We start from the raw sequence: 25104 nt of genomic DNA on the forward strand, positions 1-25104 counted from the left end.
ATCATGAAGTTGTTTGATAGAGTAATAGAGAATTACTGTATCCTCTGGTTGTGAGGATCAGTGATAGAGTAATAGAGAATTACTGTATCCTCTGGTTGCGAGGATCAGTGATAGAATAATAGAGAATTACTGTATCCTCTGATATGTGGATCAGTGATAGAGTAATAGGGAATTACTGTATCCTCTGGAATGAGAATCAGTGATAGAGTAATAGAGAATTACTGTATCCTCTGGTATGTGGATCAGTGATAGAGTAATAGAGAATTCCTGTATCCTCTGGTATAAGGATCAGTGATAGAGTAATAGAGAATTACTGTATCCTCTGGTTGTGAGGATCAGTGATAGAGTAATAGAGAATTACTGTATCTTCTGGTTGTGAGGATCATTGATCGAGTAATAGAGAATTACTATATCCTCTGGTTGTGAGGATCAGTGATCGAGTAATAGAGAATTACTGTATCTTCTGGTTGTGAGGATCAGTGATCGAGTAATAGAGAATTACTGTATCCTCTGGTTGTGAGGATCAGTGATAGAGTAATAGAGAATCACTGTATCCTCCAGTTCTGAGTATCAGTGATAGAGTAATAGAGAATTACTGTATCTTCTGGTTGTGAGGATCAGTGATAGAGAAATAGAGAATTACTGTATCTTCTGGTTGTGAGGATCAGTGATCGAGTAATAGAGAATTACTGTATCCTCTGGTTGTGAGGATCAGTGATATAGTAATAGAGAATTACTGTATCCTCTGGTTGTGAGGATCAGTGATAGAGAAATAGAGAATTACTGTATCTTTTGGTTGTGAGGATCAGTGATCGAGTAATAGAGAATTACTGTATCCTCTGTTTGTGAGGATCAGTGATATAGTAATAGAGAATTACTGTATCCTCTGGTTGTTAGTATCAGTGACAAGAGGTCAAGAATTCCAGCTCATCATGAAAGAGTTTAATTTTAAATTCTTCACGCAGAGATTTTTTGGAGCATGGAATATTTTACCATCGGGAATGGAATAACCAGAAAAGGTACAATAGCAATTTTTACCATTGTATCATTTAAGAGAAAATTGAACACATATTTGAAATTGATGAAGATAAAGGGCACTTGGGAGAAAGTTTGCCATTGCATACATTTTGAATTGCTTTAACCATGAGCTGGCACTGACACGATGGGCCCCTGTTCTGTAATCCTCTAAGCTTCATGTTTCTCCTAGATTGTGATTTGTGACGTGCTTGAATGATCCTGGAGGCCGGTGTGCTGCCCCGTGTCTAACAATATGACGGTGTAACCCAGGGATGTAACAATAGTTCCCCCTTCTAATCTAAACTGGTTAGTCATGTTCCAACACTGCCCAATGTATAACAATATGATCGTGTAATTCAAGGATGTAACAATAGTTCCCCTTATGATTGGAACTGGATATTCATGTTTCTGCACTATCCAATATCTCACAACACGACAGTGTAACCCAGGGATGTAACAATAGTTCTCCCTCTATTCTGGCCTGAATATTCGTGTTTCTGCACTACCCAATATCTCACAACACGACCGTGTAACCCAGGGATGTAATTATAGTTCCCCCGTGTAATCTGAACTACATAATCATATTCTGCACTGTCCACTTTCTAACAATATGACAGTGTTACGCATGGATGCATCAACAGATTCCTTTTTAAACTGAACTGTACATTCGTGTTTCTGGACTGCCACATAACTAATAATAACACAGTATAACCCAGGGATGTGACAGTAATTCCCCATATAATCTGAACTGGATATTCGTGTTCTGCACTGCCCAATATCTAACGATGCGATAGTTTAACCCACGGATCTAACAGTAGTCACCCATAGGATTAAACGGACAGTGGCAGCGCGGATACAAAATTGACTAGGAGACAGAAAGCAGAGAGTAATGGTGAACGGTGTTTTTTCAGACTGGAGGGAAGTATACAGTGGTGTTCCCCAGGGGTCAGTATTAGGACCACTGCTCGATATGATATATATTAATATCCTGGACTTGTGTATAGAGGGTATCATTTCAAAGTTTGCAGATGAAACAAAACTCGCAAAAGTAGTAAATAATGTGGAGGATCGTAACAGTCTTCAGGAGGACATGGACAGACTGGTGAAATGGGAAATACATGGCAGATGAAATATAATCACAGAAGTGTGAAGTGATGCATTTTGGTAGGAAGAATGTGGAGAGGCGGCTCTTCTTTTCCCAGTGAAAAGTGAGCCTCTGGAATGCGTTGCTGTCTCGTGTAGTGGGTGCTTACTCTCTGTCTGCCTTCTCCAGGGAACTGGACCGGTTTTTGGCAGGGGCAGAGGTCACAACATATAAAAGGTAAGAGGATTTACAGTTAGTGTACGTACGATTCATGTGATCTCCTGGACTGGTTCAGATCACTTGAGGGGATCGGGGATGAATTTTCCAGTGTATTCTATCCCCGAAAGGCACAGGATTTTTTCTCAGGATCTTTGCCTCGTCCGGGAGATTCCATGGCTGCGGGCGGGGGGAGGGGGAGTAAGTGTCAGTAATGATGCTCCAGCCATCCCGAGTGAGGGGCAGGCTTGATGGACCAGCTGGTCTTTTACTGCCCGTCATTTCCGTTTGTTCGTGTGCGTCCCCAGCTCGTCAAGGTATTTTCAATGAAGCGATCGTCACACAAACCCACTCCTGCGGCATGTCCTGCGTCTGTCTTTAGTGAAACGAGACTCAATGTCTGTGCGTCTCACGTTATTCTCCTCTGAAGCTCAAGGGCTCGAAATATTCTTTCAGGCCTCTGCTGCAATGTGCCTGAGAATTTCTCGTCCCGTCCAACCGTCCGCTACGTGACTAGGTGGCTGTTGTCTGCTTGGAGCACAAGAGGAGATGATTTTAAGCCCAGTAAATCATTGGGTGGTCTTAAGACAGTGAACACCCAGTTCTTCTACCCTTGGTTATAGGTCTATTGGATTCGGGGTTGTAGCTCAGTGGTATAGCGCCTGCTTTGCGTGTATAAATTTCTGGGTTCAATATCTAACACCTCCACCATTTATTTTCACCAGAATGTCCAACAGAAAGACGAATCGTGCTTTCAGAGGGAAGCGAGTTCCAACTTCTGAGACAAACATTCAATTGTCCCGAAGCAGGACTTCATCTCATGGTCCCCTCAGCAGCTCAGCTCATAACAGCCGCCGACTGACCAGAATTCAAAAGGTAAAGTGTTTGGGCATAGAACCTGAGACCTCATACACGCGAAGCATGCGGTCTATCACTGAGCTCCATCACCAGATAATAACGATCTCTAACCAAGTGTAAAATGACTGAGTGCCTCACTTTCCTAAAGAAACCCGAGGACTTAATCTGCTGAAAAGCATTTCCTCTTTTCAGATACTTGAGGTATGCGGACCTGAAACAAGTATTTTAATTCCAGATTGTATTTAATGAATTCAATTTTTAATTAGTTGAAATTGAATTCCCTCGTTGCCGTGGCGGGATTTGAATTCATGAAGCTAGATTATTAGATCAGGTCTCGGGATTACCAGTCCAGTAACCTAATTATACCACCGAACCCGCTGGGTGAACAGAAGAAACCAGGTCTCGTCACTCAGAGAAATGAGAAAGGGAGCGTTGCGAAGAAAGTCTGGGAGAGAGGAGAGTCTCCTCGGGCTGTGCCGACCAGCATTTCTGTTTCAGGTCGCTGTTCTTCGAACTGCTCGCTGGACATTGCACCCTCAAACATTCCGATCAGTCGGCGGCTGTTTTGAACTGAGCTGCTGAGCAGACCGTGAGATGAAATCCTGCTCAGGGGCAATTTGATGCTTGTGGAGCCTCAGAGGTTGGAATTCGCGGCACACCGAAATCAAGATTCGCCTTTCTGTGGGTAATTCTGGTGAGAAAATAGCTTTGGAGATGCTGGGGATTGAACCCAAGACCTCATACATGCAAAGCACGCGCTCTACCACTGAGCTACATCCCCAGATGGGAGCACATTCCAACGAAGAGCTGATCTCCTTCATTTTATGTGACCACAAAAGATTTTTTTTTGGGCTTCAATTCATCTCCTTTTCTGCTCCAAACAGACAATTAAACATGAAGTTTGCGGACCTGATATAATTGTGGGTGAACGGAAGAAACCAGGCCTCGGCACTCAGAGCAATGAGAAAGGGGGCGTTGAGAAGAAAGGCTGGGAGAGGGGGAGAGTCTCCTTGGACTGTGCTGTCACCATCATTCCGATTTCAGGGCACATTTTTCGAACGCTCCCGTTATCAGTCACTTTGCTTACGGTTGGACGGGACTAGAAATCCTCAGACACATTGTAGCAGAGGCCGGCAAGAATATTTCGAGTCCCCGAGCTTCAGAGGAGGGTAAGGTGAGGCACAGACAGCATTGAGGATAATTTCACTGCAGACGGATGCAGGACTTGCCCCTGGTGTGGTTTTGTGTTTAAAGATCACTTCACTGAAAACACCTTGACGATCTGGGGTTACAGACGGACATGATGGTCAGGAAAAGACCAGTTGGTTCATCAATCCTGCCCCACATGCCTGGAGCATCGTAACCAGACACTTCCTCCCGACAACACCCGCCCCGCCCACCGGAAACATGTAATCTCCTGGGAGCGGCGACAAACTAGAAACAAATCCAGCGCCAATAAGGAGGGGAAATTCTGGGAAATTCCTCCCCGACTCCCTCCGGCGATCGAATCGAGTTCAGTGGATCACACTGACCATGTGTAGGTTAACTGTAAAACCACTCACCTTCTATATGATGCGATCTCTGCCCCAGTCAAGAACTGGTCCAAATCCATCCAGAAGGCAAATAGAGAGACAGCACCCACCACACCAGCCGGCAATGCATTCCAGAGACTCAGTACTCTCTGGGAAAAGAAGAACCGCCGAACATCCAGCCTATTCCAACCTCTGTGCAGTCTGAATGCCTGTCCGCTGCTGCTCCACGATCTGTGAAACTGGGAATAATCTATTTCTTCACTCAGAGGGTGGTGAACCTGTGGAATTCTCTACCACAGAAGGCTGTGGAGGCCAAGTCACTGAATATATTTAAGAAAGACAGATTTGTACACACAGAAGGCATCAAAGCGTATGGAGAGAGAGCGGGAATGTGGTATTGAGATAGAGGATCAGCCATGATCATATAGAATGGCGGAGCAGGCTCGAAGGGCCCAATGGCCGACTCGTGATCCTATTTTCTCTGTTTTGTCACTGGGCCCGCTCTCCAGCCCCGGGATGGGAGCCATTTCAAAGGCGCGTGCGTGCTTCCATTGACTTTTATCGTGTGCAGAGCGTTCGGTTTTTCTCGAGGTGAAGAAACCCTTTTCTGTCCTTGTGTGTGAAGGTGAGGTGAGGACAAGAGGGTCTTTTCAAAAGTCGAAACATGAAGCGCTTGGAGATGCCGGGGATTGAACCCGGGGCCTCATACATGCAAAGCATGCGCTCTTCCACTGAGCTACATCCCCTCACCAAAACCGTTTCAAATTTAGAATAAAAAAGTGGGCTTTCCGCTCTGTCTCTCCCGGACAACGAGATGCCCAGTCATCACACATGCTCACAATGTTCAACCTTTGCTTCAGTTCACGGGGTTTCTGCTCCTCTTTACTTTGAACTTTCCAAAAACAATGTCAGCGGAAATAAAAAAAATATATATTTGCCACTACTCAGTGACGAGGTTCACATCCAAATTCTGAATCATAAAGTGAGATGGATGAATGACACAGCGTCAAACAAGAGCTGGGACTGCTCGCTCGACATTGCACTATCACACATTCCAGTCAGTCGGCGGCTGCTATGAGCTGAGCTGATGAGGGGACCGTGAGATCAAGTCCTGCTCCGGGACAATTGAATGTTTGTGGAGCCTCAAAAGTTGGAACTCGCTGCGCTTCGAAAGCGCGATTCGCCTTTCCGTGCGTAATTCTGATGAAAAATATTTTTGGAGATGCTGGGGATTGAACCCAGGACCTCATACATGCGAAGCATGCGCTCTACCACTGAGCTACATCCCCAGATAAAAAAAGAGCCTAACCAGGGAAAGAAGAGCTGATGCATTCCAGAGACTCACGACTCTCTGGGAAATGAAGATCCGACTAACATCCAGCCTATTCTTACCTCTGTGTGGTCTAAACGCCTGTCCCGTGCTCCGCCCCAATCTTTGAAACTGCAAATAATCTATCACGTTGCAGACCCACCTTGGACGGGCTCAGAAAATGAGAACGGTCAGTTCTTCTTTCCTTGGTTAGCTATTTATTGCATATGGGGATGTAGCTCAGTGGTGGAGCGCATGCTTCGCATGTGTGAGGTCCTGGGTTCAATCCCCAGCATCTCCAAAAAAAATTTTTCATCAGAATTACGCACGGAAAGGCGAATCGCGCGTTCTGAGCGCAGCAAGTTCCAACTTCTGAGGCTCCACAATTGTCCCGTCGCAGGACTTCATCCAACGGTCCCCTCAGCAGCTCAGCTCACAGCAGCCGGCGACTGACCGGAATGTGTGACGGTGCAATGTCGAGCGAGCATTCCCAGCTCTTGTTTGAAACTGTGTTATTCATCCATCTCACTTTATGATTCAGAGGTTGGATGTCAGCCTCGTCACTGACTATTGGCAATTGTATTTTTTAAAATTCCGCTGACTTTTTTTTTGGAAGGTTCAAAGTAAAGAGGAGAAACCCCGTGAACTGAAGCCGAGGTTGAACATGGTGAGCACGTGGAACGACTGGGCATCGCATTGTCCGGGAGAGACAGAGCGGAAAGCCCACTTTTATTCTAAAGTGGAGGGCTTGTTCCCGTGGGGATGTAGCTCAGTGGTAGAGCGCATGCTTTGCATGTATGAGATCCCGGGTTCAATCCCCGGTATCTCCAAACGCTTTATGTTTCGAATTTTGAAAAGACCCTCTTGTCCTCACCTCACCTTCACACACAAGGACAGGAAAGGGTTTCTTCACCTCGAGAAAAACCGAACGCTCTGCACACGGTAAAATTCAATGGAAGCACGCACGCGCCTTTGAAATGGCTCCCGTCCCGGGGCTGGAGAGCGGGCCCAGAAATAAGAACAGAGAAAATAGGATCACGAGTCGGCCATTGGGCCCTTCGAGCCTGCTCCGCCGTTGTCTGTGATCATGGCTGATCCTCCATCTCAATACCACATTCCCGCTCTCTCTCCATGCGCTTTGATGCCTTCTGTGTGCAGAAATCTGTCTTTCTTCAATATATTCAGTGACTTGGCCTCCACAGCCTTCTGTGGTGGAGAATTCCACAGGTTCACCATCCTCTGAGTGAAGAAATAGATTATTCCCAGTTTCACGGATCGGGGAGGAGCAGCGGACAGGCGTTCAGACTACACAGAGGTCGGAATAGTCTGGATGTGAGGCGGTTCTTCATTTCCCAGAGAGTACTGAGTCTCTGGAATGCATTAGCCGGCTGGTGTGGTGGGTGCTGACTCTCTCTTTGCCTTCTGGATGGATCTGGACCAGTTCTTGACTGGGACAGAACTCGCATCATACAGAAGGTGATTGGTTTTACAGTTAACCCACGCATGATCAGTGTGATCCACTGAACTCGATTCGATCGCCTGAGGGAGTCGGGGAGGAATTTCCCAGAATTTCCCCTCCTTCTTGGCGCTGGATTTGTTTCTAGTTTGTCGCCGCGCACAGGAGATTTCATGTTTCCGGTTGGTGGGGCGGGTGGTGTCGGTAGGAAATGTCTGGTCACGATGCTCCAGGCATGTGGGGCAGGATTGATGAACGAACTGGTCTTTTCCTGACCATTATATCCGTTTGTAACCCCAGATCGTCAAGATGTTTTCAGTGAAGTGATCGTTAAACACAAAACCACACCTGGGGCAAGTCCTGCATCCGTCTATAGTGAAATTATCCTCAATGCTGTCTGTGCCTCACCTTACCCTCCTCTCAAGCTCAGGGACTCGAAATATTTTTGCCGGCCTCTACCACAATGTGCCTGAGCATTTCCAGTCCTGTCCAACCGTAAGCAAAGTGACTGATAACGGGAGCGTTCGAAAAATGTGCCCTGAAATCGGGAGGATGGTGACAGCACAGCCAAAGGAGACTCTCCCCCTCTCCCAGCCTTTCTTCTCACGTGGCAGACCCACCTTGGGTGGTCTCATAAAATGAGAACAATCAGCTCTTCTTTCCCTGGTTAGACTGAATTTTCATTTGGGGATGTTGCTCAGTGGTGGAGCGTATGCTTCTGCATGTATGAGAACGTGGGTTTCATCCCCAGCATCTCCAGCAACATTTTTCATCAGAAGTCCGCACGGTAAGGCGTATCGCGCTTTCTGAGCGCAGCGAGTTCCAACTTCTGAGGCTCCACAAGCATTAAATTGTCTCGGAGCAGGACTTCATCTCACGGTCACCTCAGCAGCTCAGCTCACAGCAGCCGCCGACATGACTGGAATGTGTGACGCTGCAATGTCGAGCGAGCAGTCCCAGCTCTTGTTTGACGTTGTGTCATTCATCCATCTCACTTTATGATTCAGAGGTTGGATGTCAGCCTCGTCACTGACTATTGGCAATTGTATTTTTTTATTTCCGCTGACTTTTTTTTTTGAAAGTTCGAAGTAAAGAGGAGGAGAAACCCCGTGAACTGAAGCAGAGGTTGAACATTGTGAGCACGTGGAACGACTGGGCATCGCGTTGTCCGGGAGAGACAGAGCGGAAAGTCCACTTTTTATTCGAAAGTGGAGGGCTTTTTTGCGTGGAGATGTAGCTCAGTGGAAGAGCGCATGCTTTGCATGTATGAGGTCCCGGGTTCAATCCCCGGTATCTCCAAACGCTTTATATTTCGATATTTGAAAAGATCCTCTTGTCCTCACCTCACCTTCACACACAAGGACAGGAAAGGATTTCTTCACCTCGAGAAAAACCGAACGCTCTGCACACGATAAAATTCAATGGAAACACGCACGCGCCTTTGAAATGGCTCCCATCCCGGGGCTGGAGAGCGGGCCCAGTATTAATAACAGAGGAAATAGGATCACGAGTCGGCCATTCGGCCCTTCGAGCCTGCTCCGCCATTTTTTATGATCATGGCTGATCCTCTATCTCAATACCACATTCCCCCTCCCTCCCCATACCCGTTGATGCCTTCTATGTGTAGAAATCTCTCTTTCTTAAATATATTCAGTGACTTGTCCTCCACAGCCTTCTGTGGTAGAGAATTCCACAGGTTCCCCACCCTCTGAGTGAAGAAATAGATTATTCCCAGTTTCACAGATCGGGGAGGAGCAGCGGACAGGTGTTCAGACTACACAGAGGTAGGAATAGTCTGGATGTTAGGCGGTTCTTCTTTTCCCAGAGAGTACTGAGTCTCTGGAATGCATTGCCGGCTGGTGTGGTGGGTGCTGACTCTCTCTTTGCCGTCTGGATGGATCTGGACCAGTTCTTGACTGAGGCAGAGATCGCATCATATAGAAGGCGAGTGGTTTTACAGTTAACCTACACATGGTCAGTGTGATCCACTGAACTCGATTCGATCGCCTGAGGGAGTCGGGGAGGAATTTCCCAGAATTTCCCCTCCTTATTGGCGCTGGATTTGTTTCTCGTTTGTCGCCGCTCCCAGGAGATTACATGTTTCCGGTGGGAGTGGCGGGTGGTGTCGGTAGGAAGTGTCTGGTCACGATGCTCCAGGCATGTGGGGCAGGATTGATGAACCAACTGGTCTTTTCCTGACCATCATGTCCGTCTGTAGCCCCAGATCGTCAAGGTGTTTTCAGTGAAGTGATCTTTAAACACAAAACCACACCTGGGGCAATTCCTGCATCCGTCTATAGTGAAATTATCCTCAATGCTGTCTGTGTCTCACCTTGCCCTCCTCTGAAGCTCAGGGACTCGAAATATTCTTGCCGGCCTCTGCCACAATGTGCCTGAGGATTTCTCGTCCCGTCCAACCGTAAGTAAAGTGACTGATAACGGGTGCGTTCGAAAAATGTGCCCTGAAATAGTAAGGGTGGTGCAGCACGGTTCAAGGAGTCTCTCCCCACTTTCCCAGCCTTTCTTCTCAACTCCCCCTTTCTCATTAGACTAAGTGCCGAGGCCTGGTTTCTTCCGTTCACCCACAGTTGTATCAGGTCCGCAAATTTCATCTTTAATTGTCAGGTTGGAGCAGAAAACTAGATGATTTTAAGCCAAGTATACAAAGTGTCAGCACTCACCACACCAGCCGGCAATGCATTCCAGAGACTCACTATTCTCTGGGAAATGAAGAGCCGCCTAACATCCACACTATTCTTCCCTCTGTGTGGTCCAAACGCCTGTTCCCTGCTCCTCCCCAATCTTTGAAACTGGAAATAATCTATCATCTGGCAGTCCCACCATGGGTGGTCTCATAAAATGAGAACAATAAGTTCTTCATTGCTTTGTTACCTATTTATTTTATCTGGGGATGTAGCTCAGTGGTAGAGCGCATGTTTCGCATGTATGAGGTCCTGGGTTCAATCCCCAGCATCTCCAAAAATATTTTTCATCAAAATTACGCACGGAAAGGCGAATCGCGCTTTCTGAGCGCAGCGAGTTCCAACTTCTGAGGCTCCACAAGCATGAAATTGTCCCGGAGCAGGACTTCATCTCACGGTCCCCTCAGCAGCTCAGCTCACAGCAGCCGCTGGTTGACCGGAATGTGTGACGGTGCAATGCCGAGCGAGCAGTCCCAGCTCTTGTTTGACACTGTGTCATTCAGAGGTTGGATGTCAGCCTCGTCACTGACTATTGGCAATTGTATTTTTTTTATTTCCGCTGCCTTTTTTTTTGGAAAGTTCAAAGTAAAGAGGAGCAGAAACCCCGTGAACTGAAGCAGAGGTTGAACATTGTGAGCACGTGGTATGACTGAGCATCTCGTTGTCCGGGGAGATGGAGCGGAAATCTCAATTGTTTATTCTAAAGTGAAGCTAGTTTGGCTGTGGGGATGTAGCTCAGTGGTAGAGCGCATGCTTTGCACGTTTGAGGTCCCGTGTTCAATCCCCGGTATCTCCAAACGCTTTATGTTTCGAATTTTGAAAAGACCCTCTTGTCCTCACCTCACCTTCACACACAAGGACAGGAAAGGGTTTCTTTTCCTCGAGAAAAAACGAACGCTCTGCACACGATCAAATTCAATGGAAGCACGCACGCGCCTTTGAAATGGTTCCCATCCCGGGGCTGGAGAGCGAGCCCAGAAATAATAACAGAGAAAATAGGATCACGAGTCGGACATTGGGCCTCCGAGCCTGCTCCGCCATTATTTCCGATCATGGCTGATCCTCCATCTCAATGCCATATTCCCGCTCTCTCTCCATACGGTTTGATGCCTTCTGTGTGCAGAAATCTCTCTTTCTTAAATATATTCAGTGACTTGGCCTCCACAGCCTTCTGTGGTGGAGAATTCCACAGGTTCACCACCCTCTGAGTGAAGAAATAGATTATACCCAGTTTCACAGATCGGGGAGGAGCAGCGGACAGGTGTTCAGACTACACAGAGGGAGGAATAGTCTGGATGTTAGGCGGTTCTTCTTTTCCCATAGAGTACTGAGTATCTGGAATGCATTGCCGCCTGGTGTGGTGGGTGCTGACACTCTCTTTGCCTTCTGGATGGATCTGGACCAGTTCTTGACTGAGGCAGAGATCGCATCATATTGAAGGTGAGTGGTTTTACAGTCAACCTACACATGGTCAGTGTGATCCACTGAACTCGATTCGATCGCCGGAGTGATTCGGGGAGGAATTTCCCAGAATTTCCCCGCCTTATTGGCGCTGGATTTGTTTCTAGTTTGTCGCCGCTCCCAGGAGATTACATGTTTCCGGTGGGAGGGGCGGGTGGTGTCGGTGGGAAGTGTCCGGTCACGATGCTCCAGGCATCTGGGGCAGGATTGATGAACCAACTGGTCTTTTCCTGACCATCATGTCCGTCTGTAAGCCCAGATCGTCAAGGTGTTTTCAGTGAAGTGATCTTTAAACACAAAACCACACCTGGGGCAAGTCCTGCATCCGTCTATAGTGAAATTATACTCAATGCTGTCTGTGTCTCACCTTGCCCTCCTCTGAAGCTCAGGGACTCGAAATATTCTTGCCGGCCTCTGCCACAATGTGCCTGAGGATTTCTCGTCCCGTCCAACCGTAAGCAAAGTGACTGATAACGGGAGCGTTCGAAAAATGTGCCCTGAAATAGTAAGGGTGGTCAGAGCACGGTTCAAGGAGTCTCTCCCCACTTTCCCATACTTTCTTCTCAACTCCCCCTTAAGTTCTTCATTGCTTTGATACCTATTTAGTTTATCTGGGGATGTAGCTCAGTGGTAGAGCGCATGCTTCGCATGTATGAGGTCCCGGGTTCAATCCCCGGCATCTCCAAAAATATTTTTCATCAAAATTACGCACGGAAAGGCGAATCGCGCTTTCTGAGCGCAGCGAGTTCCAACTTCTGAGGCTCCACAAGCATGAAATTGTCCCGGAGCAGGACTCCATCTCACGGTCCCCTCAGCAGCTCAGCTCACAGCAGCCGCTGGTTGACTGGAATGTGTGACGGTGCAATGTCGAGGGAGCAGTCCCACCTCTTGTTTGACGCTGTGTCATTCATCCATCTCACTTTATGATTCAGAGGTTGGATGTCAGCCTCGTCACTGACGATTGGCAATTGCATTTTTTTTATTTCCGCTGACATTTGTTGGGGAAGTTCAAAGTAAAGAGGAGCAGAAACCCCGTGAACTGAAGCAGAGGTTGAACATTGTGAGCACGTGTGACGACTGGGCATCGCGTTTTCCGGAGAGACAGAGCGGAAAGCCCACTTTTTATTCTAAATTTGAAGCGGTTTTGCTGAGGGGATATAGCTCAGTGGTAGAGCGCATGCTTTGCATGTGTGAGGTCCCGGGTTCAATCCCCGATATCTCCAAACGCTTTTTGTTTCGAATTTTGAAAAGACCCTCTTGTCCTCACCTCACCTTCACACACAAGGACAGGAAAGGGTTTCTTCACCTCGAGAAACACCGAACGCTCTGCACCCGATAAAATTCAATGGAAGCACGCACGCGCCTTTGAAATGGCTCCCATCCCGGGGCTGGAGAGCGGGCCCAGTGATAATAACAGAGAAATTTGTCAGACAGAACAGAACGGACGCTTGCAAAGAAGCACACCGACAACTGGACAACCAGGAACACGACAGACAGTTCCCCACAGACCCGACCAAAGAACACACCCATCAGCTCAACAAACTGATCAAGACCTTCGATCCAGACCTTCAAAACATCCTACGCACTCTCATCCCACGTACTCCCCGCGTGCGAGACTTCTACTGCCTCCCAATGATACACAAAGCCAACACACCCGGACGTCCCATCGTATCAGGCAACTGAACCCTGTGTGAGAACCTCTCTGGATACATCGAGGGCATCCTGAAACCCATCGTGCAGGGAACCCCCAGCTTCTGTCGCGACACTGCAGACTTTCTACAAAAACTCAGCACCCACGGACCTGTTGAACCAGGAACACTTCTCACCACGATGGACGTCTCGGCACTATACACCAGTATCCCCCACGATGACGGCATCGCTGCGACAGCATCAATACTCAACACCAACAACAGCCAATCTCCGGACGCCATCCTACAACTCATCCGCTTCATCCTCGATCACAATGTCTTCACCTTCACTAACCAGTTCTTTACCCAAACACACGGAACAGCCATGTGGACCAAATTCGCACCCCAATACGCCAATATTTTCATGCACAAGTTCGAGCAGGACTTCTTCACTGCACAAGACCTCCAACCAACGCTATACACCAGATACATCGACGACATTTTCTTTCTATGGACCCACGGCGAGGAATCACTGAAGAGACGACAAGATAACATCAACAAGTTCCATCCCACCATCAAGCTCACCATGGACTACTCCTCAGAATCAGTGTCTTTCTTGGACACACGAATCTCCATCAAAGACGGGCACCTCAGCACCTCACTCTACCGTAAGCCCACGGACAACCCCACGATGCTCCACTTTTCCAGCTTCCACCCTAACCACGTCAAAGAGGCCATCCCCTATGGACAGGCCCTGCGAATACACAGGGTCTGCTCAGACGAGGAGGAACGCGATAGACACCTACAGACGCTGAAAGACGCCCGAGTAAGAACAGGATATGACGCTCGACTCATCGATCGACAGTTCCGACGGGCCACAGCGAAAAATCGCGTAAACCTCCTCAGAAGACTAACACGGGACGCAACCAACAGAGTACCCTTTGTCGTCCAGTACTTCCCCGGAGCGGAGAAACTACGCCATGTTCTCCGCAGCCTTCAACATGTCATCAATGATGACGAACACCTCGCTATGGCCATCCCCACACCTCCACTACTCGCCTTTAAACAGCCACCCAACCTCAAACAGACCATCGTTCGCAGCAAACTACCCAGCTTTCAAGAGAACAGCGTCCACGATACCACACAACCCTGCCACGGTAACCTCTGCAAGACATGCCAGATCATCGACACAGATACCACCATCACACGAGAGGACACCACCCACCAGGTGCATGGTTCATACTCCTGTGACTCGGTCAACGTTGTCTACCTCATACGTTGCAGGAAAGGATGCCCCAGAGCATGGTACATTGGGGATACCATGCAGACGCTGCGACAACGGATGAACGGACACCGCGCAACAATCGCCAAACAGGAGGGTTCTCCCCCTGTCGGGGAACACTTCAGCAGTCATGGACATTCAGCCACCGACCTTCGGGTAAGCATACTCCAAGGCGGCCTTCGAGACACACGACAACGCAAAATCGTCGAGCAGAAATTGATAGCCAAGTTCCGCACCCATGAGGACGGCCTCAACCGGGATCTTGGGTTCATGTCACACTATACGTTACCCCACCAGCAAACAAATGTTATCTGTTTTTGATATAACGGGTCATTGACTGTCTTCCTTCTCTCTCTCTCTCTTTTTTTTGGGGGGTTTGTGTATTCGCTGGCCTTTTAGGTGACACCTTTCTGTCTGCTCACTGTGATTGCCTTGGCAACGGGCAGTAATCACCAGGCATTGTTCTGTGATTTTCAAATGCGAAGGATTCGAAAATTTCATTTCCACACCGTTCACCTGAGGAAGGAGGAACCCTCCGAAATTTTGTGGAATTTAAAATAAATGTGTTGGACTATAACTTGGTGTTGTAAAATTGTTTACAATTGTCAACCCCAGTCCATCACCGGCATCTCCATATCATAAGTGTAAAAGGACTGAGTGCCTCACTTTCCTAAGGCCACCCGAGGATTTACTGTGCTGAAAAGCATTTCCTCTTTTAAGCATAGGAGATACCTGAAGTCTGCGGACCTGATACTAGTATTTTAATTCCAGATTTTATTTAATTAATTCAATGTTTAATCAATTGAAATTGAATTCCGCAGCTGCCGTGGCGGGATTATTAGTCCGGGCCTCTGGATTACGAGTCCAGTAAACTAACCACAATTCTACTGTACCCGCTGGGTAAACAGAAGAAACCAGGTCTCGTCACTCAGAGAAATGAGAAAGGGAGCGTTGCGAAGAAAGTCTGGGAGAGAGGTGAGTCTCCTCGGGCTGTGCCGACCAGCATTTCTGTTTCAGGTCGCTGTTCTTCCAAATGCTCGCTGGACATTGCACCGTCACACATTCCGATCAGTCGGCGGCTGCTGTGAACTGAGCTGCTGAGGAGACCGTGAGATGAAATCCTGCTCAGGGATAATTTGATGCTTGCGGATCCTCAGAGGTTGGAATTCGCGGCACATCGAAATCAAGATTCGCCTTTCTGTGGGTAATTCTGGTGAAAAAAATAGCTTTGGAGATGCTGGTGATTGAAACCAAAACCTCACACATGCAAAGCACGGGCTCTACCACTGAGCTTACATCCGCAGATAGGTGCAAATTACAACGAAGAGATGATCTCCTTCATTTTATGAGGATATAAGGATTTTTTTCGGGCTTCAATTCATCTGCTTTTCTGCTCCAACCAGACAATTAAACGTGAAGTTTGCGGACCTGATATAATTGTTGGTAAACGGAAGAAACCAGGCCTCGGCACTCAGAGCAATGAGAAAGGGGGCGTTGAGAAGAAAGGCTGGGAGAGGGGGAGAGACTCTTTGGATGTGCTGTCACCATCCTCCCGATTTCATGCACATTTTTCGAACGCTCCCGTTATCAGTCACTTTGCTTACGGTTGGACGGGACTAGAAATCCTCAGACACATTGTGGCAGAGGCCGGCAAGAATATTTCGTGTCCCTGAGCTTCAGAGGAGGGTAAGGTGAGGCACAGACAGCATTGAGTATAATTTCACTATAGACGGATGCAGGACTTGCCCCAGGTGTGGTTTTGTGTTTAACGATCACTTCACTGAAAACACCTTGATGGTCTGGGGCTACAGACGGACATGATGGTCAGGAGAAGACCAGTTGGTTCATCAATCCTGCCCCACATGCCTGGAGCATCGTGACCAGACACTTCCTACCGACACCACCCGCCCCACCCACCGGAAACATGTAATCTCCTGGGAGAGGCGACAAACTAGAAACAAATCCAGCGCCAATAAGGAGGGGAAATTCTGGGAAATTCCTCCCCGAATCTCTCAGGCGATCGAATCGAGTTCAGTGGATCACACTGACCATGTGTAGTTTAACTGTAAAACCACTCACCTTCTATATGATGCGATCTCTGCCTCAGTCAAGAACTGGTCCAGATCCATCCAGAAGGCAAAGAGAGAGTCAGCACCCACCACACCAGCCGGCAATGCATTCCAGAGACTCAGTACTCTCTGGGAAAAGAAGAACCGCCTCACATCCAGACTATTCCTACCTCTGTGTAGTCTGAACGCCTGTCCGCTGCTCCTCCCCGATCTGTGAAACTGGGAATAATCTATTTCTTCACTCAGAGGGTGGTGAACCTGTGGAATTCTCCACCACAGAAGGCTGTGGAGGCCAAGTCACTGAATATATTTAAGAAAGAGAGATTTCGACACATAGAAGGCATCAACGGGTATGGGGAGGGAGGGGGAATGTGGTATTGAGAAAGAGGATCAGCCATGATCATATATCACGGCGGAGCAGGCTCGAAGGGCCGAATGTCCGACTCGTGATCGTATTTTCTCTGTTCTTATCACTGGGCCCGCTCTCCAGCCCCGGGATGGGAGCCATTTCAAAGGCGCGTGCGTGCTTCCATTGAATTTTACCGTGTGCAGAGCGTTCGGTTTTTCTCGAGGTGAAGAAACCCTTTCCTGTCCTTGTGTGTGAAGGTGAGGTGAGGACAAGAGGGTCTTTTCAAAATTCGAAACATAAAGCGTTTGGAGATACCGGGAATTGAACCCGGGACCTCATACATGCAAAGCATGCGCTCTACCACTGAGCTACATCCCCACGGGCACAAGCCCTCCACTTTAGAGTAAAAGTGGGCTTTCCGCTCTGTCTCTCCCGGACAATGCGATGCCCAGTCGTTCCACGTGCTCACCATGTTCAACCTCTGCTTCAGTTCACGGGGTTTCTGCTCCTCTTTACTTTGAACCTTCCAAAAAAAAAGTCAGCGGAATTTAAAAAAATACAATTGCCAACAGTCAGTGACGAGGCTGACATCCAACCTCTGAATCATAAAGTGAGATGGATGAATAACACAGTGTCAAACAAGAGCTGGGACTGCTCGCTCGACATTGCACCGTCACACATTCCGGTCAGTCGGCGGCTGCTGTGAGCTGAGCTGCTGAGGGGACCGTGAGATGAATTCCTGCGACGGGACAATTGTGGAGCATCAGAAGTTGGAACTTGCTGCGCTCAGAAAGCGCGATTCGCCTTTCCGTGCGTAATTCTGATGAAAAAAGATTTTTTGGAGATGCTGGGGATTGAACCCAGGACCTCATACATGCGAAGCATGCGCTCTACCACTGAGCTACATCCCCATATGCAATAAATAGCTAACCAAGGAAAGAAGAACTGACCGTTCTCATTTTCTGAGCCCGTCCAAGGTGGATCTGCCACGTGATAGATTATTTGCAGTTTCAAAGATTGGGGCGGAGCACGGGACAGGCGTTTAGACGACACAGAGGTAAGAATAGGCTGGATGTTAGTCGGATCTACATTTCCCAGAGAGTAGTGAGTCTCTGGAATGCATCAGCTCTTCTTTCCCTGGTTAGACTGATTTCTTGTGTGGGGATGTAGCTCAGTGGTAGAGCGCATGCTTCGCATGTATGAGGTCCTGGGTTCAATCCCCAGCATCTCCAAAAATATTTTTCATCAGAATTACGCACGGAAAGGCGAATCGCGCTTTCGAAGCGCAGCGAGTTCCAACTTTTGAGGCTCCACAAGCATTAAATTATCCCGGAGCAGGACTTCATCTCACGGTCCCCTCAGCAGCTCAGCTCATAGCAGCCGCCGACTGACTGGAATGTGTGACAGTGCAATGTCGAGCGAGCATTCCCAGCTCTTGTTTGACGCTGTGTCATTCATCCATCTCACTTTATGATTCAGAATTTGGATGTGAACCTCGTTACTGAGTAGTGGCAATTATATATATTTTTTATTTCCGCTGACATTGTTTTTGGAAAGTTTAAAGTAAAGAGGAGCAGAAACCCCGTGAACTGAAGCAGAGGTTGAACATTGTGAGCACGTGTGACGACTGGGCATCGCGTTGTCCGGGAGAGACAGAGCGGGAAGCCCACTTTTGTTATTCTAAATTTGAAGTAGTTGTGGGTAGGGGATGTAGCTCAGTGGAAGAGCGCATGCTTTGCATGTATGAGGTCCCGGGTTCAATCCCCGGCATCTCCAAACGCTTTATGTTTCGAATTTTGAAAAGACCCTCTTGTCCTCACCTCACCTTCACACACAAGGACAGGAAAGGGTTTCTTCACCTCGAGAAAAACCGAACGCTCTGCACACGATAAAATTCAATGGAAGCACACACGCGCCTTTGAAATGGCTCCCATCCCGGGGCTGGAGATCGAGCCCAGAAATAATAACAGAGAAAATAGGATCACGAGTCGGCCATTGGGCCCTTCGAGCCTGCTCCGCCATTATATATGATCATGGCTGATCCTCTATCTCAATACCACATTTCCGCTCTCTCTCCATACGCTTTGTTGCCTTCTGTGTGCACAAATCTGTCTTTCTTAAATATATTCAGTGATTTGGCCTCCACAGTATCCTATGGTGGAGAATTCGACACGTTCACCACCCTCTGAGTGAAGAAATAGATTATTCCCAGTTTCACAGATCGGGGAGGAGCAGCGGACAGGCGTTCAGACTACACAGAGGTAGGAATAGTCTGGATGTTCGGCGGTTCTTCTTTTCCCAGAGAGTACTGAGTCTCTGGAATGCAGTGCAGGCTGGTGTGGTGGGTGTTGACTCTCTCTTTGCCTTCTGGATGGATCTTGACCAGTTCTTGACTGAGGCAGAGATCGCATCATATAGAAGGTGAGTGGTTTTACAGTTAACCGACACATGGTCAGTGTGATCCACTGAACTCGATTCGATCGCCGGAGGGATTCGGGGAGGAATTTCCCAGAATTTCCCCTCCTTATTGGCGCTGGATTTGTTTCTGGTTTGTCGCCGCTCCCAGGAGATTACATGTTTCCGGTGGGAGGGGCGGGTGATGTCGGTAGGATGTGTCTGGTCACGATGCTCCAGGCATGTGGGGCAGGATTGATGAACCAACTGGTCTTTTCCTGACCATCATGTCCGTCTGTAACCTCAGCTGGTCAAGGTCTTTTCAGTGAAGTGATCTTTAAACACAAAACCACACCAGGGGCAAGTCCTGCATCCGTCTGCAGTGAAATTATACTCAATGCTGTCTGTGTCTCACCTTACCCTCCTCTGAAGCTCAGGGACTCGAAATATTCTTGCCGAACTCTGCTACAATGTGCCTGAGGATTTCTAGTCCCGTCCAACCGTAAGCAAAGTGACTGATAACGGGAGCGTTCGAAAAATGTGCCCTGAAATCGGAATGATGGTGACAGCACAGCCAAAGGAGACTCTCCCCCTCTCCCAGCATTTCTTCTCAACGCCCCCTTTCACATTGCTCTGAGTGCCGAGGCCTGGTTTCTTCCGTTCACCCACAATTATATCAGGTCCGCAAACTTCATGTTTAATTGTCTGGTTGGAGCAGAAAAGGAGATGAATTGAAGCCCAAAAAAAAATCTTTTGTGGTCACATAAAATGAAGGAGATCAGCTCTTCGTTGGAATGTGCTCCTATCTGGGGATGTAGCTCAGTGGTAGAGCGCGTGCTTTGCATGTATGACGTCCTGGGTTCAGTCCCCAGCATCTCCAAAGCTATTTTCTCACCAGAATTACCCACAGAAAGGCGAATCTTGATTTCGGTGTGCCGCGAATTCCAACCTCTGAGGCTCCACAAGCATCAAATTGCCCCTGAGCAGGATTTCATCTCACGGACTGCTCAGCAGCTCAGTTCAAAACAGCCACCGACTGATCGGAATGTTTGAGGGTGCAATGTCCAGCGAGCAGTTCGAAGAACGGCGACCTGAAACAGAAATGCTGGTCGGCACAGCCCGAGGAGACTCTCCTCTCTCCCAGACTTTCTTCGCAACGCTCCCTTTCTCATTTCTCTGAGTGACGAGACCTGGTTTCTTCTGTTCACCCAGCGGGTTCGGTGGTATCATTAGGTTACTGGACTGGTAATCCCGAGACCTGATCGAATAATCCAGCTTCATGAATTCAAATCCCGCCACGGCAACGAGGGAATTCAATTTCAACTAATTAAAAATTGAATTCATTAAATACAATCTGGAATTAAAATACTAGTATCAGGTCCGCATACCTCAAGTATCTGAAAAGAGGAAATGCTTTTCAGCAGATTAAGTCCTCGGGTTTCTTTAGGAAAGTGAGGCACTCAGTCATTTTACACTTGGTTCGAGATCGTTATTATCTGGTGATGGAGCTCAGTGAAAGACCGCATGCTTCGCGTGTGTGAGGTCTCAGGTTCTATGCCCAAACACTTTACCTTTTGAATTCTGGTCAGTCGGCGGCTGTTATGAGCTGAGCTGCTGAGGGGACCGTGAGATGAAATCCTGCTTCGGGACAATTGAATGTTTGTCTCAGAAGTTGGAACTCGCTTCCCTCTGAAAGCACGATTCGTCTTTCTGTTGGACATTCTGGTGAAAATAAATGGTGGAGGTGTTAGATATTGAACCCAGAAATTTATACACGCAAAGCAGGCGCTATACCACTGAGCTGCAACCCCGAATCCAATAGACCTATAACCAAGGGTAGAAGAACTGGGTGTTCACTGTCTTAAGACCACCCAATGATTTACTGGGCTTAAAATCATCTCCTCTTGTGCTCCAAGCAGACAACAGCCACCTAGTCACGTACCGGACGGTTGGACGGGACGAGAAATTCTCAGGCACATTGCAGCAGAGGCCTGAAAGAATATTTCGAGCCCTTGAGCTTCAGAGGAGAATAACGTGAGACGCACAGACATTGAGTCTCGTTTCACGAAAGGCAGACGCAGGACATGCCGCAGGAGTGGGTTTGTGTGACGATCGCTTCATTGAAAATACCTTGACGAGCTGGGGACGCACACGAACAAACGGAAATGACGGGCAGTAAAAGACCAGCTGGTCCATCAAGCCTGCCCCTCACTCGGGATGGCTGGAGCATCATTACTGACACTTACTCCCCCTCCCCCCGCCCGCAGCCATGGAATCTCCCGGAAGAGGCAAAGATCCTGAGAAAAAATCCTGTGCCTTTAGGGGATAGAATACACTGGAAAATTCATCCCCGATCCCCTCAAGTGATCTAAACCAGTCCAGGAGATCACATGAATCGTACGTACACTAACTGTAAATCCTCTTACCTTTTATATGTTGTGACCTCTGCCCCTGCCAAAAACCGGTCCAGTTCCCTGGAGAAGGCAGACAGAGAGTAAGCACCCACTACACGAGACAGCAACGCATTCCAGAGGCTCACTATTCACTGGGAAAAGAACAGCCGCCTCTCCTCATTCTTCCTGCCAAAATGCATCACTTCACACTTCTGTGATTCTATTTCATCTGCCATGTATTTCCCATTTCACCAGTCTGTCCATGTCCTCCTGAAGACTGTTACTATCCTCCACATTATTTACTACTTTTGCGAGCTTTGTGTCATCTGCAAACTTTGAAATGATACCCTCTGTACCCAAGTCCAGGATATTAATATATATCATATGGAGCAGTGGTGCTAATAGTGACCCCTGGGGAACACCACTGTATACTTCCCTCCAGTCTGAAAAAACACCGTTCACCATTACTCTCTGCTTTCTGTCTCCTAGTCAATTTTGTATCCGCGCTGCCACTGTCCGTTTAATCCAATGGGTGACTACTGTTAGATCCGTGGGTTAAACTATCGCATCGTTAGATATTGGGCAGTGCAGAACACGAATATCCAGTTCAGATTATATGGGGAATTACTGTCACATCCCTGGGTTATACTGTGTTATTATTAGTTATGTGGCAGTCCAGAAACACGAATGTACAGTTCAGTTTAAAAAGGAATCTGTTGATGCATCCTTGCGTTAGGCTGAGAGGAGCCGAGCCGAGCGGAGGGAGCGTCCGATAAAAGGCGGGATTTCAGAGCGCTGAGAACAGCTGAGAGGAGCCGAGCGGAGCGGAGGGAGCGTCCGATAAAAGGCGGGATTTCAGAGCGCTGAGAACAGCTGAGAGGAGCCGAGCCCAGCGGAGGGAGCGTCCGATAAAAGGCGGGATTTCAGAGCGCTGAGAACAGCCGAGCGGAGCCGAGCGGAGCGGAGGGAGCGTTCGATAAAAGGCGGGATTTCAGAGCGCTGAGAGGAGCCGAGCCGAGCGGAGGGAGCGTCCGATAAAAGGCGGGATTTCAGAGCGCTGAGAACAGCTGAGAGGAGCCGAGCGGAGGGAGCGTCCGATAAAAGGCGGGATTTCAGAGCGCTGAGTGCAGCTGAGAGGAGCCGAGCCGAGCGGAGGGAGCGTCCCATAAAAGGCGGGATTTCAGAGCGCTGAGAACAGCTGAGAGGAGCCGAGCCGAGCGGAGGGAGCGTCCGATAACAGGCGGGATTTCAGAGCGCTGAGAGGAGCCGAGCCGAGCGGAGGGAGCGTCCGATAAAAGGCGGGATTTCAGAGCGCTGAGAACAGCTGAGAGGAGCCGAGCCGAGCGGAGGGAGCGTCCGATAAAAGGCGGGATTTCAGAGCGCTGAGAACAGCTGAGAGGAGCCGAGCGGAGGGAGCGTCCGATAAAAGGCGGGATTTCAGAGCGCTGAGTGCAGCTGAGAGGAGCCGAGCCGAGCGGAGGGAGCGTCCCATAAAAGGCGGGATTTCAGAGCGCTGAGAACAGCTGAGAGGAGCCGAGCCGAGCGGAGGGAGCGTCCGATAACAGGCGGGATTTCAGAGCGCTGAGAGGAGCCGAGCAGAGCTGCGACCGAGTTCGAAGTGACGTCAGGAATCAGATCGGGACGCGACACAGGGGAGGCACCTGATTGGGGAGTAGGTTCAGGTGAGTATTTCTACTTATCGACAGTAACTGAAGTAAAAGGAAAGGGAAGGTCTGCAGGTCTTATAGGAAGTAGCGTTTATTTTTTAGTGAATCAAGGTCCCCAGTGTAGTTAACATTCTCTAAATTGAGAACAATTTAAAGGAGTAAACTCCTTAAAGGAAGTGGTAAGTAGTTTTTCTTTCCTTTTTTTTTCTCTTGACATTGTAGTTGTTCTTAAGCTAATTTAAGGGTTAAGTCATGGCAGGAGATCCCAGCGCCGTGTCATGTTCCTCTTGTGGGATGTGGGAATAAAGGGCTCCTTCCTGTATCCCTGATTCCTTCACCTGCGGGAAGTGTGTCCAGCTGCAGCTATTGTTTGACCGCTTGACGGCTCTGGAGCTGCGGATGGACTCACTTTGGAGCATCCGCGATGCTGAGAAAGTCGTGGATAGCACGTTCAGTGAGTTGGTCACACCGCAGATAAAAATTACTGAGGGAGATAGTGAATGGGTGACCAACAGACAGAGGAAGAGTAGGAAGGCAGTGCAGGGGTCCCCTGCGGTCATCTCCCTCCAAAACAGGTATACCGTTTTGGATACTGTTGGCGGAGATGGCTCACCAGGGGAAGGTGGCAGTGGCCAGGTTCATGGCACCGTGGCTGGCTCTGCTGCACAGGAGGGCAGGAAAAAGAGTGGCAGAGCTATAGTGATAGGGGACTCGATTGTAAGGGGAATAGACAGGCGTTTCTGCGGACGCAACCGAGACTCCAGGATGGTATGTTGCCTCCCTGGTGCAAGGGTCAAGGATGTCTCGGAGCGGCTGCAGGACATTCTGGAGGGGGAGGGTGAACAGCCAGTTGTCGTGGTGCATATAGGCACCAACGATATAGGTAAAAAACAGGATGAGGTCCTACAAGCTGAATTTAGGGAGTTAGGAGTTAAACTAAAGAGTAGGACCTCAAAGGTAATAATCTCAGGATTGCTACCAGTGCCACGGGTTAGTCAGAGTAGGAATGACAGGATAGCTAAGATGAATACGTGGCTTGAGAGATGGTGCAAGCTGGAGGGATTCAAATTCCTGGGCCATTGGAACCGGTTCTGGGGGAGGTGGGACCAGTACAAATTGGACGGTCTGCATCTGGGCAGGACTGGAACCAATGTCCTAGGGGGAGTGTTTGCCAGTGCTGTTGGGGAGGGTTTAAACTAATGTGGCAGGGGGATGGGAACCGATGCAGGAAGTCAGTGGGAAATAAAGTGGTGACAGAAACAAAAGGCAGTAAGGGAGAGTGTACAGAACATGACCGGACAGATGGTCTGAGAAAGCAGGGCAAAGACCAAGGGAAGTCTAGATTAAACTGCATTTATTTCAATGCAAGAAGTCTGATGGGCAAGGCAGATGAACTCAGGGCATGGATGGGTACATGGGACTGGGATGTTATAGCTATTACTGAAACATGGCTAAGGGAGGGGCAGGACTGGCAGCTCAATGTTCCAGGGTACAGATGCTATAGGAAAGATAGAGCAGGAGGTAAGAGAGGAGGGGGAGTTGCGTTCTTGATTAGGGAGAACATCACGGCAGTAGTGAGAGGGGATATATCCGAGGGTTCGCCCACTGAGTCCATATGGGTAGAACTGAAAAATAAGAAGGGAGAGATCACTTTGATAGGATTGTACTACAGACCCCCAAATAGTCA

At 48.5% G+C, this 25104-nt stretch overlaps 15 non-coding genes across 15 annotated transcripts; 10 read left to right on the forward strand and 5 right to left on the reverse strand.

Moving 5' to 3' along the window:
* Positions 1–3884: 3884 nt before the first annotated feature.
* On the reverse strand, positions 3885–3956 carry trnaa-ugc (transfer RNA alanine (anticodon UGC)). Its single transcript has one exon. It is a non-coding gene; the product is annotated as a tRNA-Ala (tRNA).
* Positions 3957–5381: 1425 nt separating this feature from the next.
* trnaa-ugc (transfer RNA alanine (anticodon UGC)) lies at positions 5382–5453 on the reverse strand. Its single transcript has one exon. It is a non-coding gene; the product is annotated as a tRNA-Ala (tRNA).
* A 471-nt stretch (positions 5454–5924) lies between these two features.
* On the reverse strand, positions 5925–5996 carry trnaa-cgc (transfer RNA alanine (anticodon CGC)). Its single transcript has one exon. It is a non-coding gene; the product is annotated as a tRNA-Ala (tRNA).
* A 249-nt stretch (positions 5997–6245) lies between these two features.
* Positions 6246–6317, forward strand: trnaa-cgc (transfer RNA alanine (anticodon CGC)). The gene has a single exon. It is a non-coding gene; the product is annotated as a tRNA-Ala (tRNA).
* A 457-nt stretch (positions 6318–6774) lies between these two features.
* Positions 6775–6846, forward strand: trnaa-ugc (transfer RNA alanine (anticodon UGC)). Its single transcript has one exon. It is a non-coding gene; the product is annotated as a tRNA-Ala (tRNA).
* Positions 6847–8699: 1853 nt separating this feature from the next.
* On the forward strand, positions 8700–8771 carry trnaa-ugc (transfer RNA alanine (anticodon UGC)). The gene has a single exon. It is a non-coding gene; the product is annotated as a tRNA-Ala (tRNA).
* Positions 8772–10379: 1608 nt separating this feature from the next.
* Positions 10380–10451, forward strand: trnaa-cgc (transfer RNA alanine (anticodon CGC)). Its single transcript has one exon. It is a non-coding gene; the product is annotated as a tRNA-Ala (tRNA).
* Positions 10452–10898: 447 nt separating this feature from the next.
* trnaa-ugc (transfer RNA alanine (anticodon UGC)) lies at positions 10899–10970 on the forward strand. The gene has a single exon. It is a non-coding gene; the product is annotated as a tRNA-Ala (tRNA).
* A 1278-nt stretch (positions 10971–12248) lies between these two features.
* On the forward strand, positions 12249–12320 carry trnaa-cgc (transfer RNA alanine (anticodon CGC)). Its single transcript has one exon. It is a non-coding gene; the product is annotated as a tRNA-Ala (tRNA).
* A 466-nt stretch (positions 12321–12786) lies between these two features.
* Positions 12787–12858, forward strand: trnaa-ugc (transfer RNA alanine (anticodon UGC)). The gene has a single exon. It is a non-coding gene; the product is annotated as a tRNA-Ala (tRNA).
* A 4411-nt stretch (positions 12859–17269) lies between these two features.
* trnaa-ugc (transfer RNA alanine (anticodon UGC)) lies at positions 17270–17341 on the reverse strand. The gene has a single exon. It is a non-coding gene; the product is annotated as a tRNA-Ala (tRNA).
* A 461-nt stretch (positions 17342–17802) lies between these two features.
* On the reverse strand, positions 17803–17874 carry trnaa-cgc (transfer RNA alanine (anticodon CGC)). Its single transcript has one exon. It is a non-coding gene; the product is annotated as a tRNA-Ala (tRNA).
* Positions 17875–18123: 249 nt separating this feature from the next.
* On the forward strand, positions 18124–18195 carry trnaa-cgc (transfer RNA alanine (anticodon CGC)). The gene has a single exon. It is a non-coding gene; the product is annotated as a tRNA-Ala (tRNA).
* A 472-nt stretch (positions 18196–18667) lies between these two features.
* Positions 18668–18739, forward strand: trnaa-ugc (transfer RNA alanine (anticodon UGC)). The gene has a single exon. It is a non-coding gene; the product is annotated as a tRNA-Ala (tRNA).
* A 1426-nt stretch (positions 18740–20165) lies between these two features.
* Positions 20166–20237, forward strand: trnaa-ugc (transfer RNA alanine (anticodon UGC)). Its single transcript has one exon. It is a non-coding gene; the product is annotated as a tRNA-Ala (tRNA).
* Positions 20238–25104: the final 4867 nt, after the last annotated feature.

The sequence above is a fragment of the Heptranchias perlo genome, unplaced genomic scaffold, assembly GCF_035084215.1.
Source record: "Heptranchias perlo isolate sHepPer1 unplaced genomic scaffold, sHepPer1.hap1 HAP1_SCAFFOLD_70, whole genome shotgun sequence".
NCBI lineage: Eukaryota > Metazoa > Chordata > Chondrichthyes > Hexanchiformes > Hexanchidae > Heptranchias > Heptranchias perlo.